General features: G+C 43.1%; 1 protein-coding gene across 1 annotated transcript in view; it reads left to right on the top strand.

Annotated features, from left to right (window-relative positions):
* Window positions 1-10,115, top strand: part of LOC101647152 (lipoma-preferred partner homolog) — a 625,785-nt gene that overhangs the window by 133,234 nt on the left and 482,436 nt on the right. The window contains exon 3 of the mRNA XM_045296410.1: window positions 5,427-5,495. The gene's annotated coding sequence lies outside the window, so the exon portion shown is untranslated. The remainder of the gene's footprint in view (window positions 1-5,426; window positions 5,496-10,115) is intronic.

Here is a 10,115-nt window from a genome sequence, read left to right as displayed (position 1 = left end):
CTGGGTGCTGTGGGAGCTTCGCAGACCACTTTGTTCCTTCATTCATACAACAAACTTGAGTATCTGCTGGAATGAGTTAGGCTTCAAGAAACATGCACAGGGTGTCTCTTTCCAAGGGAGCGTATCCACTGAAGGCTAGAAAGGGGTGTGATAATGATAACAAGTGAGTTATGAAGCCAGGCCCTTCCGGAGTAGGGAAACCTTCACAGCAGAGGAGACACTTACAGGTGATGTAGGGACTCAGAGTCTAGAAGAAGGAGGAGTCCCACACTGTGGCTTGCATATACTTGGTTGTAAAGCCATTCTTGTGAAACTGAGCCTTCGGGTCTCATGTGTCCCCCTGCTGATTCCCACCCGAATTGCAGGGACACCACGTCCTCCAGTCACCTGTTCAATTTCGATGCTCCCAACCAGCAGAATAATGGAGTGGCCGGCGTGGTAATATGATAGGTTCGCTTTTAAAGGAACTAATTATTGCATGTTATCTGCTGCTAGCATATTCTCAAGTCAGAATAGCAACATTAAGTACGTTAAAAAAAAAATGTCATACTAGGAGGACAGATTATCAAGTATTTTTGTATCCGCCACTTCTTGTCGAACTGCTGGCCGAGTGTCTTAAGCACTGTTACCGTTCCGCATTAGCACAAACATTAACACTGAATAATTGTATATGGGGGTTTTGCAAAGAGATTTTCTTCATGCTACCTTGTCTGACTTTATTTAGATCACAAGATCAGGCCTGCCCATCATTAGGTGTCTGGGAGTCCTTTATCCCTCTGGGCCTTGACTCCATCTCTTGTCCCGGGGAAGCGCTGCTACCACTAACACTGACAGGTGTCTGACAGGTGTCCTTCAGTGGGCGGTGGAGGAGAGAAAACTCTCTCCTATGTGTGCACACAGCTGTTCCAGGATACCTACCTTGTGAGTGACCTGATTGTGAGTTCAATTTAATTCATTTTCATCTGTCCCCAGATTTCCAAGATAACTTTAGACCTTACTCTCTTGTGTTTATCTTGAAGAATCTACTGGCTGGCAAGTGCACATACTTACTTATTTTCTTTTTAAGGTATTGCTTTTTCTCATTTCAATGTATGGAAAGGGAATTTATCATCTGGGAGTTAAATGAGAGACTTTTGGGATCCTAAAGCCTAAGTTCCATTGATAGAATACTTAAAGCATCACATTAAGAAGTTGTGTATTACCTGTAGGCCAAAGCAATTTGCTTTTTAAAAATCTGATTAATTTCAACACAATCAGCCAGCATGTCAGAAGATCTCTGTGCCTCTGATAGATGCTGACAGGTGAGGAAATTAAAATCAGGGAGGGAAGCAATTAAATGCTGGCAAACATTACTTTAATGAGACCACCAAATCATTCATAAGCTATGGAATATGTGTGTTCTTGATAAATATCTCAGGGTGGCAGGTGAGAGAATGCATTTAAAAAGCCTCTTCAGAAGGAACTCGGGGCCAAGTTGGAAAATATTCCATGTGTGGCACTTGATGCCCTTGACCCAACCTAACACATCAATTGTTTCTGGGAGCTGAGTTCCTAACAGTCATGTTCTGAATTAAATTGCATTCTGCAATTTAAACTAATCTTGCTAGAAGTCATTCTCTTACCTTTACCAGAGGAAGCATACCAACGTACACAAAGTTCAGTCAAAATAAATCTTGACCTTTTCACAGGGGTGTAGGGATAAGCAAGGCCAAGATCTGTGAAAAGAGAAAAAGGAAACGCTGAATTTTCTGCAACATGTGATTGCAGTGATTTGGCAATCATACAACGAAGTTCAGAACCTGGGTCCTCATTTCTGTGTTGTTCAACAGATGGTACTCTAGTTTCAGAACATCTGGGGCCGTAGGGCTACAGAGTTACAGATACACTGTCTTGACATCAGTGTTTATAAGACTCTGCCATATTGCTTATTTGTTCTGCAGAAAAAACTCACGTTGTAATTCTTGTTCGTAATGTTAGTGACAGTATTCGGTGCCTTGTGCTGTGGAACATTGACCTCCTGGGTATGCTGGCAGAGTCAAAGAATACCAATCCTCTTGAAATAAGTCCTTTTCTCCATTCCCCCCGTGCCCCCGCCCACACTACTTCTTCGTCATTCCTCCTCCTTTCTACATTGCCACCTCTAGTTCTAGCCAAAGTTTAGTACAAAGCATCAGTCATCCTGTAGCATCCCCAGTTAGGTCTGAGGAGTCTCACTTCGACATAGATCTTAATGGGTAGTCTGAAGTCTTGCAAGTTGGTTACACAGACTTGTTTGTTAAGTAACCTCCAGGGCTGAGAATCCTCTGGGAATGGATGGATGTTTTGATAAAGGTGCTGGACCAAAGTGATAAAATACCAGAAGGTAGCCAAGGTTCCTTGGCACCATTGCCAAGAGACCAGATTGGGATTTCTCAATTGTGTTTGGGTCCTAGGGAAGAATCTGGCTGTTTTATGAAATACCAGGCGTGACACGAGAGCTGAACCGCTTAATGAGAGCCTGGTGAACTATTAAGCTACAAGCCCCAACTTACTGCTGGGTAATACGCAGCGGTTCAGAGCCTTGCTCTTTCTGTGGCTGGTTGGATCTCGGAAACTTGGCCAAGGAGAGTTGAGAAAGTGTTCATGGTGATTTTGCATCAAACCTCCCTTCTGTCTCAGGAAGGTGTTACCTTCTGGTTAGACCACAGATATGTCTTCTCTCTCTCTCTCTCTTTCTCTTTTCATTTGCCAGTGAAGCAGAACGCAGACGTCTTAATACAACTTTTGGTACTTTGGCTGTTAATTTTCATGTTAGTCCATGCCCATTTTATCTTTCTTCAAGGTTTTGACTTACACCTTCATGATGTTGTGCATTGTAATTAGATACCATCAAGTGGCCTCCAAGTTACAGAATGAAACCCTGCGAGGTCCTGTGCTAGCCTCACACTTCTGGCTATGTTTGAGGCCATGGTTGTAGCGGCCACTTTGTCCATTTATCTCTTTGATGGTTTTGTTCTTTTTCACGAACTCTCCGCCGAGCACCCTATCCCTCTCTAACCACTTGGGTCTCACTCGTTGACATTTGCTAAGCATGTGCGATGGAGTCTTGATTTCTAAGGAACGTTCGGGCTGTACTTCGTCCAAGGCAGATTTGCTCATTCTCCTGGAAGTTGATGGTACAATTTCAATGTTCTTTGCCAACACCAAAATTAAAAAGGCTTCAAAATAGCTTGCTCATAAATTAGAAGCTGCACTGTATTATCAGACGGGTGTGTACTGACTTTGGTGTCAAGATACTTTTAATCTCCTTCATGTTGCAATATGTGATCTTTGAAGTATGGCTTCCTTATTGGTAAAATGGGGGCAGCAAGATTTCACTTGAGATGGTTTTTATTAGTGCTGAATTTTAGTGGCAGATGGCAAGAATTTCTTGGAGTACCCTATCAACCCTGGTCTTTTCTGAATCTGATTTGAATGCAGTATGAAAAATGCATTTTAAATGTTACTTTACAATGTTTCTGTAGTCAGCCTGAGAGTTTCATCTCTCTGAATCTAAGTCATGATAAAGCACACACATTACAATGATCTTCATTGTATAAAAAACAGTGCCTTCTTTTTTTCTTGGGTGAGGGAGTTTGAGAGCATATGTTTTTCTTTAAAATTTCTGAGCTCTTGTCCTTCAGAACAAAAGTTCTTTGTGCTGTTCTGTAAGTCCACATGGAAGTAGTACACCAACCCCTGTGATCTAAGGCTTGTAAATAATAAAATCCAAGATCAGAGGAGGGAATTGTATCAGAGCTTAAATTCTGAGCACTAGGCTTGCAGAAAGCCATGGGTGCTGGCAAAAGCCAAAAATCCCTTTGCAAAGTCTCCACAGGGATTACGCTTACCTTGAATTCCATAGGACAATTGACCATGGCTGTGAATAGCCTTGCCCTCAGATGGAGTGTATTGGAAAGGGAATTCATACAGATATAGTTAGGTTCAGATTTAACATCTTAGTATTTCTTTTCTCTTTTACTCATTTTTAATTTGTTCTAGTTTTTATGTTGCCTTCTTTGGGATCAAAGTTTTTCTGTGTTGTATTCTGTTGATGTTGGGAGGGGGTTTAGTCTGCTTTCCTTTATGTGAAATCCAGGATAGGTAAATCTTTAGAGATAGTAACCACATGAATAATTCCTTACGGTTATGGAAGGGGAGTCAGGGGCCAGGGGAATGGAGAGCAAACAATAATACAATAATGAAAAAGTTTCAAGATTTAGTGTGGTGAGGATTGCACAACTCTTTATTATGTCCAAACCATTGGATTGTATGGCATGTGAATTATATGTCAATGAAGTGTTAAAATAATTTTTAAAAATATTTTTTGTGCTGTTTGTTTTTAATGGGAGGCCAGATATGATTGACACAGATAAAAGTGTGGTGTTTTGAAACTGGGGACATGAATCAAATGCTCAATCCAGAGGCATTCTTTAGCTGTGTGTCCTTATCATCATCCTTTGATCAGTTAACAGAAAAATGTTCTAATTTCTCATACTACTGACTCCATGTCTATAAAGATGTAATAATGGAGGAAAAGCTTCTAAAAAATGTAAGTTAGAAAAGCTTTGGCTATGAAGTAGCTATTCTAATCCTCATGCACACATGAGGAAATTTACAGTTAGTGAGATTAAGTAATTTGCCTAGGGCCACTTGGTAAGAAGTAGCTGGCTCGAAATCCCCTGTGCCTTTTCTGTTTCCCTATGCTAATCAAATAGCTGGTTTTACCTCATAAGTCCCTCAGGCTTGCTGGATTGAACCAACTAATTGTTAAACCTCACATTTCCTTAGCTGAGCAATGAATGGAAGGAGCCCAGGCAGTGTCATGGGTAAAATGTAGGCCTGCTAAGTGCAGTGTTGGCGACTTCCGCCTGAGGGGCTGTCGAGTCCACTCTGAGTGGGGATGGCCTCAATGGCAGTGCTTTTGATTTGGTGTGAACAAATGGTGGAAGGCTGGAGTATCAAGGACCCCTCTAGACCAGGAGGTAGACTCAGGCCCTACACACACACCATACTAAGTGCATTGAATTGGCAAAGTTACTTGTGTTTCTCAAACTTCAGTTTTCACGTCTGTAAAATAAGGACCATGATACGCATGTGTTTGTGAAGTTGATGGTAGAGAGCATCGGGAAACGAGTCAGCACATTAGGATCACCATATGTGCTAGTTCCTGTCTTTATGCTGCCCCTCCTGGGTTTCTGTCTCCTCCCCTGTGGAGTGAGTGGAAGAATCCCTCTCCTTCTGCATCACAGGCTTACTTGTAGTTGCAATGAGATGAATGAACGAATGCGAAATGTTTTTAAAAGTAAAACAAAACAAAAAATGCTGTCTAAGTAGGAGTTATGATTCATAATGAATAAATGCAGGTTGAATTTCCCCTAAATAACTTCTACCTATTTCATTGACAGACTTCAGCATTGCAGTTGGCTGAACCCTGACCTGTCTTCATTGAAGATCCTAGGAGCTAGCTATCTGAGGTAAGAGACGATCAGTCTCTGTATGTTTCTGAAATGCTAATACATGTCTTACCCAATAATGTTCCAGGTTGGTTTTGTTCCCAACATTGAAATAACCAGGTAGTTCACAAACAACAAAATCTGAAAAATTTCCTGGACATTGATCTACATACTTATATGTCTTCTGGATCAAAATTACCCTTTCAATTCCTCTCCTTAAGATTTGCTATCTTAAAAATTTTTTTTAATTGAGTTTTTAAAAACGACACATTAAATCTGAACAACACAGGAGATTTAGTGGCTATTTGCTAAGTGTCCATAATGTACTGTGTCCTAGAATGTCCTATTGGTTGTCTGATTGTTTCCTTAGCTACTTCATGGCAAGAGGGCAGAACACCTTCGTAGTCCTTGTCCCAGTAAATGTCTTACCACACTGTGCTGTCTGGTGCTAAAGAGTCCGCACTTCACTAGTCTAGTCGCTTACGTGATTCTCAGCTGTTCAACAGAATACAATCTAAAACTATAACAGCAACAACAAAAATCCTAACAACAACATGAGCTAGAGCCTTTTGAAACCCTGGACCCACAGCGTCTGTCTGTGCACTTTCTGGGGGGAGGGGGTGAGAAGGGGGAACCTTTGCAAAGGTAATGAACTTTGGAGAAGAAGAATTTCTTGTCTTAAAATTGCTAGGAAAAGAGAGGCCAGTTACTCTCTTTTTGCTTTGTTTTACTTTTTTTAAGAAGCACGTTACTTAAAAACATTTTTTTGCCATAAATTTTTCATTTCTCGCCATTCAAAATCTAAGTTCTACACAGATTCTTGCACTAGAGCCATTAGCCCATCCCACTTTGGTACCCGCCTCAACTCCGGGAGCTTTTCCCGAACTCCCACCTTTACCAAGAAGCTCCACGCATTTTCCATGTTTTCCCAATGCAAACTCAGGCTTCTTCGGCATTTCCGCATTTCGGATGAGCACCTCATGGAGCAGACGAATTGATTGGCAAGCCTTTTCTAGGTCTTTCCCGAGGCTGTCTGAGATCAAGCGAGCGATCGGCCACTGCTGTCAAGTCAGATGTCTTCATCTTTCAGCTCCTGATTTCCATCATTTTCTTTTGAATTTTGTGGACCTGCTGGTGTGAGCACGAGAGGTCTTCCGGATGCGATTGCTGCGTTTTGTCAGTCAAAGTAACGCAGAACAGACAAAGGAGCCAGCCCTCAGCACTCTTGATGACAGCCACACGAGCTTCCGTCATGGGCTGCCAGTTTCTGACCACGGAGCACGCTGCATGCCACGTAAGATCCAGGCCACGGGAGTGGGTCAGGACGTCTTTGTCCTGAACATCCTCAGAAACCCGCTTCGGTTTTCTAAAGGTAGTTTCCTCATTCTGCAGCTCCTCACGCCTCCCTTCAGAAGCCTGGCTCTTGAGACCGTCAGATGCCATGTTGGTCCCCTGAGGCCTGGTAACGAGTGTCCCCAGTGTTTGTTATCTCACATAGCTGGTGCTTTCACATCATACCAACGTTTCTTAGAAAACGGGCCAGCCACTCTTTTCTTGACTCCTTTGGCCACCTTTTGTAAGGTGCTTGTTCTTGCTGACTGCCGTGTGCTGCCTAGGGGGCCAAGAGGGGTTACTTCTCTACTAAGTGACATGGTGCGTTTTCGTTTGCAGATAAACAAGTGATACGTTCACCCCCTAGTGTAATTCTGCTGTGTTCTATGGAATCTCAGATACCTTACTCCCCCCAAAAGATGATGTCATAAGTTGTTTCCAACTATAGGCCCTATGAAAGAATGGCAGATTTGATAGCAGCATTTAAATCAATGTAAACATTTATGTCCTCAATATTTTTCCATCCCTTTGATGTGTTGTTTTCATCATCTTGAACCACGAACAACATCAGCTACCTAGAGCCTTGAACGAATAAAAGTCTGCCGGTACTTCCCTGTGTTTGCGGACATTCCCGAGTTAAAGCTGAGTAGAAGTCGGTGTGTTAGGTTAGTATGCTTCTCGCAGTGAATCCCCACGTACAGGAAGTAAAAGCCCATCGTCTGAAACGATTGTGGTGACGTATGGACGTCTATAATTATATGCGGCAGAGCAGCCACTTGAGTTGTTTAGATTTTATCCTCTGATCAGTGAAAGAGAGGGTTATATAAAGAGGCAATTGCAAAAGATGCACCAGGGGTTCCTGTCTCTTTTGGCTCTTATCCAGGACACAGCTCCCCGGTGCAAACTTCTTTCTAATGCATTGTCTAACGGATAAAGATATCTGAAAAGAATATGCTATGAACACGCACACGGTATTATTCATATTTATTTTTGATAACTCTGTGAGGCAGAGAGCTGTCTTGTTTATTTTAAAAACTGGGGTTATCGTCCCCACCCTACACTGAGTGCCAATTGTGAAATATTAATAGAATTAGCTTGACAAAGTGGGTCACCATGTCCCCCACACTGAGATTCATCTCCAAATGGTGACAAAGTTCATTCTGACAATAGCAGCTCAATGGGCATCAGGGTGCCTGATAGGGCTTTCCAGGGCTGATTTTTTGGGAAGTACATCACCTAGCTTTTCTTTTGACACAGCTCTGTTGGAACTCGAACCGCCAATCTTTCTGTGACCAGTGAACAGCTGAGTGTGCCCGTCATTTTTACTGCCCAGGGACTGTAAAGGGAAGTTTAAGCAAACCCTGGAAGGTTACAGAACATTACTCTTTGAGAGAATGATTTTGTCTACTCATGTGTCTGTTGACACCCATCTCTCTGCTCTGCATGGTTGTCTGTATCTCCGTGCCGCTCTGTGTAAGTGGGGCTGCCGGGAAGAGAAGGCTCAACAACAGCAATGACCTTGTGGAGGGTGGAGACGGAAATACTCTAGGCCTCGCTGTAGAGGTTTAAAAGAATATTCTGGTAATAATTGGTTACCGTGGCAGTAATGAAGAAAGAATAGCAGTTTAAATAAATAATTAGACTTGACAGTCGGTGTGTCAACAGGTATCCTATTAAGGAGTGTAATCACTGTTTTTCTCCACGTTCCGTGTTGCTCCCTTGACTGTGGTGTACTCCCTGTCCCACTTCCAAACCCAATCTATTTAAAGCTGCACTTCACGGAATTTGCAACGGTATACCCTGTTGACTATTTAGAGCTGATGTCTAATGTTCTTTAATAGGCAAACGCTGTACTGGAGCAAGAACAGGCGTCTGGCCTCCCGAAGGTGGTTGACTTTCTCTGTTCTCCACAGGGTGATTCATTAGCAATGATCAATAATGCCCGCTTAATTTTCACTGGCCTATCTATACTGTCAGGTGAATGGTTTACTATAATTTGGTGGAAATAGCCATCGTTAGCATGAAATGAAATGGTTGTTTTCTTTTGAGATGGGGGTATAGGCAACAGCTACAAATGAAATGATTAGTTCTGATGGCCAGAATCCCACAGTTTTGAGAAGTAAAGCCATGTCTTGGGGGGGAAGAATTGCAAGTAACAAACCAAGCAAATATCAATGCCCTCCCAGCCCTGTTCTTAAGTTGCTGTGCCTCCGTAGATAACTCACTTTCCCTTTCTGGGCTTCTTTTCAGCATCTAAAACCAGACAGAGTTGGACCTGCTGGGTACGGTGCTTCTTGTTCTTCTGTTACCTAGAATGTTCTATCTTAGCCCGCCAGCCCTTCGCCTTCCGGGTGCCACTTTTCCAATGTCACAAGGAAACCTTCTGCCTTTACTGCCGAGTCCTCTGACTCTGGTGAAGGTTGTGACTGTTTTGTTGAGTTGAGGCATTTATTGCAAAGGAGAGCAAGCTGGGTCTGCACTTAAGTTGTATGTAAACTTGGGGTGGGAGAAAATGGTTGTCCCCTACCTGCAATTGCTGGTTAGGAAGGAGATCAAAACAAACTAAAAACCAATTGCCCGTGTTCCTTGAGTCTATGGCATTGTTTCATTACCTGGGTCTCAGTTTGGAGAATTTGGTGAACTCATCCACAGTTAGCATCGGCCTCTCTTGGGGGAGTCTTTGGGCCCTTAAGGAGAATGGTAAAGCCAGAGGGTCTTCAAGAATCAATCTTACTAAGTTCTCTCAGTTCATACCTGGAGATCCTGGGGTCAGGGAGGGAATCTCACTTATTTAAAGGGAGAGGGCAGATCCTGGACTAGAAGCTTTACTTCTGCCTCCCCACAGTTACATCTTGTGTGGGCACAGACTTTTCTTTCTAGAAGCTTCCTTTTTCCTTCCCATTGCTTAAAGGACCATTGCCTATCTGGAAAAATGAATCACATTGTCAGCGAAGGGAGGCCATGAATGGGTTGTAGGCATCTTCCTGAGCTCTGCGTGGCGGGGCTGGAGCTCCTCAGGTGGAGTCTAGCTGTATTTCTGGGGAGCCTGCAAATCAGATCCCCATGCTGTCTGTCCTGCAGGGGCTTATTTGGCTTTGGTATCATCGCTGCCTCTTCCACCCACCTCCTGCCCTTTTCTGGTCTGTAAGTTATTGGCAGCTGAGCCACAGCTACAAACTGGCTGTTTACTGCAGATAGTTGGGAACAGTAATAAAGAGACGAAGATGAGGGAGGCAACATAGTGATGCCTAGTTCAACGCCCACAGCTCCCCCCATTGCAGGGCTACACAAGATTAATTGCAGCCCCCC

The sequence above is a fragment of the Echinops telfairi genome, unplaced genomic scaffold (assembly GCF_000313985.2).
Source record: "Echinops telfairi isolate 266 unplaced genomic scaffold, ASM31398v2 ScPeMD7_7407;HRSCAF=8445, whole genome shotgun sequence".
Lineage (NCBI taxonomy): Eukaryota > Metazoa > Chordata > Mammalia > Afrosoricida > Tenrecidae > Echinops > Echinops telfairi.
The sequence above is the reverse complement of the archived record's forward strand: the minus strand, read 5'-3'. Positions and strand labels throughout refer to the sequence as shown.